This window comes from Oryzias melastigma, linkage group LG13 (assembly GCF_002922805.2).
Source record: "Oryzias melastigma strain HK-1 linkage group LG13, ASM292280v2, whole genome shotgun sequence".
In the NCBI taxonomy this organism is placed as follows: Eukaryota; Metazoa; Chordata; class Actinopteri; order Beloniformes; family Adrianichthyidae; genus Oryzias; species Oryzias melastigma.
Window position 1 is genome coordinate 27,799,110 of NC_050524.1, and position 8,154 is coordinate 27,807,263.

An 8,154-nucleotide genomic window follows, 5' to 3' on the forward strand; every position below is an offset into this window, starting at 1 on the left:
CATAACATAGGTTGTGTGGCCACCCAATAATATTTTCAAATCTTCCTTTGGATATTCCCGACATGTGAGTTTTAGTTTCATTAGTGAATTTTGAAAAAAAAACACCTCAGTTGGCTGCATAAACGATTCTTGAGCCATTCATTCTTTAAATGTTTTGCTTGCCTTTCTGGTTTTGTATTATAGAATAAAGGACTTGCCCCATGTTTACTTACATTTTTGTGTCTATACTTCCTATACTGCAGCGTTTCCGCACATCACACGGCAGTACAGTTCAGTAAGCACACCTCCACCTCCTTCATAAATCCTGTTCATGCCTTCCCCGTGTCTGTCTCTCCCTCTTCCAACATCGTTGGCATATGACCTATTGCTCCTGCCATCAGCGAAGTGAGGGCGTATGACTTATCAAGCGCGCCTGTGTGTGTGTGTGTTGATGGTCATTTTAGGGTTGTGACCCTCCAGCTGGTTTCTGTCTTAGTTACTAAACAGCTTCTCCCTCCCTCGTTTTCCCTGAGCTCTGCACAGTCGTGCGGCGGCATACCGATGAGAGGAGAAGGGGATGAGCAGTTCAGAAATGGACCAGAGTGGTATAGAGAAGATGGGCATTGTGAGAGGCCAGAGGGCACGCGGAGGAGCAACACAAGAGCTAGAACAAGAGAGCCACACAATGCATATAACGAGGGCTATAACGGCGGAGCTGTCACAGGAGAAGGACAAGCAGGGTACAGTCATATGTCAGCGCTTTAGAATTCATTGGAACCCAATGACTATTGGGCTGTACTGAATGACATTTGCTGAGTTCAATGTTTGATGATAAAAATGATTAATAAATAAATAATGTGACTTAGGTGAAAGTTCAAGTGTCACGTGTTGGCATTAGAAACATCTCATTTATTTCTTCTGTAGGACTTCAAGGGAAACAACAACTCACATCAAAAAATAACTGAATTATAGTAAAAAATACAGAAACTTTACTTTACTTTAACTAGAATGTATTTTTGCTGAAAATGCAAAAGCTATTTGTAAAATGTTAAATTTGCTGCAAGACTGGAAACTTCGTTAAAGAACTATGAAAGAGCGCTGAAATTGAAAAATCTCATAGATGCCAAATTAGCCAAAAAATCTAGTTCATTGCTTAAATATTAGCTAATTTCCAAAATAGCCTAAAGTCCTCAGTAAACTTAATCAGTCAAAAACGTTTGCCTGTTGCTAAAATAATTGCTAAGCTCAAAAATAACATTAAAACCCCTCAGTAGATGCTAAATTAGTCAAAGAAGCTAACTTGTTGCTTAACTGCTATAGCTAAGCTACAAAATAGCCGAAAATTGGCTAAAATTAGCAAATAATTTTAGTCTGTTGCTAAAATACTAGGTAAACTCAATTTTTTGAAAATTTCTATAAAAGATAAAAACATAGTCCATGAATATATTTAAAAGCTTGTCATAATCTACTTAAAATTTAGAAATTTGAAGACGTTCTCATTCATCTCCTATATGCGGTGTCTCAGAGATCGAGACTTCTTACTTCCAGGTGGGAGAAGAGCTCTTATTTCATGAAAAAGGTTCAGTGTGACACAGGTAATATATTATCAAATGCATGGATGTAGTTTACTCTGAAAGGTTTAATAATAGCAGCCTGTCCAGTGTTGTTAGCAGTAGATTATTAAGACCTAATACAGCAGCTAAACAAAGTTGGGGTAAAATAAAGTCTGACCATGTACTTTGTTTGACTAATTCAGCTGATTTTACCAAGAGAAAAGTTGCGGCAACTGCTAAACATAATGCACAGCACGTCACACCTTCTACACAAGAGAGAAAAGCCCGAGGCTTCTTCAGCTCTTCTGCAACAATGATTGCTTCAGGAGGTTACTCAAGGAACAGTAACCTTATTCAGGGAAATTGAATTTCCCGTTGGAGCTGTTAAAGTACTATTCCAATTTGCATTGAATTTAAATGCTGGAAACAACAAGAAAAATATAGCCATCAAGCCAGTGAGCTCAGACTGAACGACTCAAAATGAAGAACAGGGCTGATGAGCTCATGTGGTTTCAGGCTTAATACATTGAAAGTCTAGAATGGGAAACATTTCAACAGTCACTCACGGAAACATTCATTCTTTTAAATATTGTTGCTTTTAAAAAGAAAACCAAAGATGCAATCTTCAAGGAAGTTGAATTTGGTTACTTTATTGAGAACACTCAGAAAACAGTTCTTTTAGCTTCTAGTTATTTATAGAAGTTTTATTCTGAGAGAATAATTTGGGGGTTTTGTCATAAAAAACTTAAACTAAAAGTTGAACGCATCTTTATGAGCTCCTGCATCAATCCGCATGTCCTTACAAATTGCTGCATTTGTTCCATCATACAAGAACCTCGAGTTCTGAGACAGATCCACTGATTGAGAAGATGTATACATACATGTGTGCATATATCAAGATCTGGAGCCTAAAACATTTGTGTTTTTCCGTTTGAGAGAAACCATGGCAACCTGCTGGTGTTCAAAGGGATGTGAAGTGATCGTGTCCTTTTGGTGGATGAGACATCAGACAGTCTGCTCTGCCCTTGATCATCAATCGGGGTTTTACCTGCTAAGACTAACAAGATTTTTGAAATAGTTATGCTTGGTCACATCATCGGGTCACAGCAACAGTAAGAAACCGTAAAATGGCAACATGAAAGCAGATTTTTTTTATTTGTTGGGTGCACCTGACTGAGATTAAGTGAGTGTCATGAGTAGATGCTGTCAGTGGACTGTAAATTGCTAAAAGTAGACATAGTAGTAGTATACCAGTGTTTATTAAAGAAGCGGCACGTTACTGCCATCCTCCATTTCTATGATGCATAATAACGATTATAAACTAAAAATAAACAGTGTTAAAAGATGTCAAAGTAATGTAAAAATAATGTTGCTCAAAATTGTTAATTATGTGGGAGAAGTCACAAAACAAGAGAAAGAAACTGAGTATTCAATAAATGGTAATGAGCTAAAAACACCAGGTAATCTTTGGGTTTATGGGTTCTTTTTTTTAAAAACATTGTAGTTCTTGGTTTTTGTATCATCTGTCTGTGGAAAATATGAATCCTAAGATGATGAATCATCTGGGTGTGAGATGGATAAGGTGTGTCATGCTGCTAATACTAAGGGAGCTTCTACTTTTGGGCTCCAACTTCTATTCAATCAATACAATTTTTTTTCTCAGTGAAGAAAAGCATTTAAACTAGATACGTAAAAAATATAAAATAATCAAAATGAATTTAAGCCATGCTTCTTCTGGTAAGCATTCATATTTTGAAACATCAATAGTATAAATGATCTAGCTAAACAAACATAGAAAGTAGATCCCCTTTTTCATGAAAATAAAAGTCTTGCATCAGGAATTAATGACCCACTCCGATGAACATTAAGTTTTTGTGTTTTTAACATGTCCATGTAGCATTTTTCTGAGGATGGAGGACAGTCATACAAAGAAAACTACTCAAAAGTACATTTCTGAGTATTTCTTGATTCAAATGATTGTAAATAAGCAGCAGACAAAAAAAAACTTCTAACTGTGACATAGAAGCTACCATGGGGAAAACCACAAACTCCCTGCTCTGCTCCACTTCACTTTCCTCTGACTCAAGACTATACAGCTAAATAGCTCCAATATGGCTCGCCACTTTTGTTACACCATGTTACGTTGGGGGTGTGAAGGGCTGTAAGCTAGCAGGAGAGAGTGTAAACAGATAGATAATGGGAAGAGAGGGTGGGCTTATTCCACCAATGGTCCCTGGGAGTCAGCACACACTTGTTTGTCTTTTGTTAACAATTTCCCAGATCAAAGCTGTTTTGGTGACAAGAGGAGGATTTGCTCAATGAGCCAGGTGGTCACAGTGTTATAGCAATACTAAGGGCTAGATAGGAAGTGCAGAGAATGAGATTCAGTGCGATCATTATAAGCCACACTGGGATGGGAAGTATGGACTAGAATACTCATTCAGGTCTTTGGCACTATCGGGGCAGTCCAACCCACACACCTCACCATCCTTTAACTGTTTGGCAGCTAGTCCCACAAGGTTATTTGATGGCTGTGCATGAACAGAGCATGTCAGATGTGGATGCCAATAATGACAATGCAGAAATGAATGGAGCTAAAGACAAGGGTAAAGAATAAAACGACATTTCCGTCATGACAAAACGTTTAAGTGGGATTTTGTGGGAAAAGAACAAGAGAAAGGAAGGAAAAATGAGCAACAGGACAATTTATCTTTGTACAAAACTGACGCGTGTTGACAAGACATAAAAGGCAGAGTGAGTGTTGGAGATGGAAAGTCAAAGAGGGACAGCGAGAGCTGCAGCTTCGGCGAGGGAAGCAAGCTGCCGTGGTGCACGAGGGATATCAAGGTGTCAATAAGTGATGGCCGGTCATTGCGTGTCATTGAGAAAGAGACAGAGAGGTAATGAGAGCCGTGGTGGAGCTGAGAGAGGCCAGAGGCCTGGATGCAAAGGCCAAGTGAAAAATTGAGAGGCTCGGTGTGGAGAGGAAGGGGAGATGGATGGGTATAAGAGATGACAGTGCAGAAGGGCAAGAAGGGATGGAACACGGAGGAATGCACGTGAGAGGCTCTCCATCATGTGGAGTAGCACAAGCTGGTCTTTCTGTGTCACGCCCCAGACAGGCTCTCACGCAGCGGAGACTGACACCTCAACCAAGGTAAGGAGATCATCCCAGTCAGCTGCATCATGAGTGTTGATACAACCTAATGTTATAATTAAAAAAGGAGGTAAAAGTAGAAACTGTAATCCATCACCAGATAATGACTTCTTTTGCTTATACTGCTTCATTGCATCAAACTCCAGAAAAACGTGACTGTGACTACAGCATACAAATCTGGGTCAGACGTGATATTTCATAACCATGGGAACAAGTTCTGTTTGATCACATCTGCTTATTGTTCTGCCACAGATCACAGAAACAAATGGCATTGTGAGCAAGATTTACAGAAGACAATGCCCCTCCCATTCCTCGGTGATTGTAAAACAATGCGCACGGTTGTAGAGCTAAAATAAAAATCTATTACCTAACAGTCTTTATTTCCTCCCTTTTCCTTGATCACTCTTTGGCACCCTTTGTTCTCCCTCTGTTTTCAGACACATAACTTTGCAGACACGCATCAACGCTCACATCCCGGCTGCAGCTCTACTGCCATCTCTGGGTCATCGGTGGAAAACGAGACGGACGAATGTCATTGAACTCCACACACTGAGCTCAAAAAGTTACCACTGGAGCTTTGCATGCTGGGATTGGGAGTACTTCTCATTCTTTGGAGAAATGGGTTTTGGTGGAATTTCAATTGACTATCATTCTGATGTACAACAGACCTTTGTGAAGAATAGAAGGCAAGTGAAAACATGTTTGAGAAAAAAGTTCCACTTCCTGTTGATTTGAATATGATATGACTGTATCTGCGTAAACATTGAGTGACTCAGATGTTTTACTTTAAAGCTAAAATCTTATTTGAATTTCACAATGCAGACACTCCAGAGATACGTAAAAAGACCCACTTATGCCAAACAAGGCACTTCTTCACCTGAATCTGAACCCAAATCACACAGAGCTTTAGCTCATAGCGCAGCTTATGGATTAATGTAAAGACTCGAAGCGGGGAAGAACAGCTTACCTGGCTGGCTTTAAAGATTTGAAATCCCGCTGGTTGTACCTCTGAAGCTCAAGTTTACACTTTATATTTTCCTGTTTTGTTCCTATACAGATAAAATAAAAAAGGCACTGCGTGACATCAAGTAAGACCTGCTTAATGAAGGAATCAGTTCAGACTCAGAGGGCTGTTCTTTTGACTAGTTCTAGGACTTGTTCTAGCTGTTGCTTTAATTGTTTAAAAATGTAGGTTTGGTAGATAATTATAATATACATCTGGTTTGTCAAACTCATCTTTTGATCTATTTTCAGAACGTCCCAAGAGGTCTTTATTTAGGATAATGCCATTTTAAGCCAAAATAAAAATAAAAAAAGTTTTTTTCTAGGACAGAGTTTCCGCAGAGCAACATGAGTTCATTAGAAATTTGCCTCTGAGTTGTTGGCGGGACTGATGGCGATAAGCACCTCCCCCATCCTTCCCTGTTACAAATAGGCAGAATCTGAATTCATCCCCTACCCCTACGGCTTCTTCAATTTTGGACGTTACTCTAGCTCTATTACATCATCAATAGTTGCGGTCAGCTATATTAGCACAGAGTTGCTAACGCTTATAAATATATGTATTTTTTACTTTTAAAAGGTCATACATGTTTATCCTTTAACTGTGATGCTTGAACATAACATCTTTAACATACTTTAGCTTTTCAACCGTTAACACGATCAACATCATTCCAGTAGATTCTGAAGGAGAAAAGCGGCGTGTGTTAAAGGGTTAAAAACACCATAAAAAACATTTTCATGAGTGCATTTTTAACTTTTTGGAAGCAAAAAAAGGTATCTATTTTTAAAGTTGGGGGGTTATTTCAAGCTTTTCTAAATATGCAATTAATGTAAAAAAATATATAATAATTTGCTGCACAAGTTTGTAATAACACTACATTTCTGGAATTTTCCTCCCATCCCTAACAAAATGGGATTTACTTTTTCTGACCAGGTGACGTGACTATTTATTTAGAAAATCTAGGACAAGTTAAAGAATCACCTTGTTCAGACTTGATGGCAATAAGGGCAGCATCAGTCCTTGTTTCCCAGAAGTGAATCTGTCAAAATGTCAGAGCATTTCTGTTAGCACCAGTGCAGCTGCTGAGCTGGAGGTTTCCAGAAGGGCAATTTAAAGATGATTTCTTTGGCTGCTAATTCCCTCTGCCTCCAAACAATCGTGCATATTTGTGATGCAAAGAGGTATTTAATAAGCTTGATCCATATGTGTTCATTTAGTCAACCCCAGACAGTTAGTGCTCCTGATTTTTATTGGTAAATTATCCCCAGCACAAAGCGACACCACCTACTAACACTGTTTATTTATTGACTAATGGCCAACTAAACACAAATCTGTCAGCACACACAGACAGTGCCAAAAGGAAACCTGGAGAGATTCCAACGCCTGCAATATTTCCGTTTTTAAATTTTAATCTGCAAAAATATAGCTTTCCATGTGCACATGCTGCAAAAATGCATACATGTACACACTGGCACAGCACTCTGGCTGGACAGTTTCTGTCATCACAGCACTTCCCCAAACAGGGTCTGATTAAACAGCAGCTTATAGGGCTTTAATTTCATGGAAGAACAGACAGCGAGGGAGGGAGCACGAGAAGAGGCAACAGATGCACGGACGGGAGAGGGAAAATGGTGGAGTTGAGGGGGGAAACTGATAGACACGAAGAGAACGAAACAAGCCGCAGCAAGAAAGGAGACGGAAATGATGGATGGAAGATGGGGGGGTGAGAAAGAGAGGGACACGGCTAAAGAGGGAGATTACTGAGGCAGAGATGGAAAGGATATCGGGGCAGAGAAAGAGGCAGAGCAAAAGGCAGATAAAAGAGAAAAAGAAAGTGAGAAAGATCTGAGGGCTTGGCCAGAATTTCAAATCCTCGAACCGGAGGGGGGTAAAAGGGAGGCTGCAAAATATATACACTGCAGGCAGGTGCGGGCCTTCAATATTTTAGTCACATAAAAAATTCAAATCCCACTAAAATCTGTGAACTCTGCATATTTATGATTGCTCTCATGTTCTGTTGCACAACAAGCTCCGTCCTATTTCCGCCACACACACCAAACCTGTGAGGTTTTCATGGACCACACATGCTTCCAGTTAGCAGCTGAATGGGAAGCGGAGAAAGATTATTAGGGGATATCAGCCATGGGTTGCGACCATGGGGCCAGACTGTCACACTCTGTTCTGAGCAAACACAAAGTGAGTGTTTGTGTCGGGAGAGCCTAGAGCAAATGAAAAGAGTTAAGCCGGCAGCCTGCAGCAGTTTAGATGTGCACAGTTTGCTACAGCTTCTCTCCCATTCCTTCCCCATGTATTATTCTATAGGTTTCACACTATAGAGCTTCAGAAGGCTTTAACATTCAGGGAAGACAATATACTCACCAGGTGTGTGTGCACACACTATGCACTCTGGAAACAGTGCACGGCTTTATGATATATGTTAAAGCACTTACAAATCCTTTCAC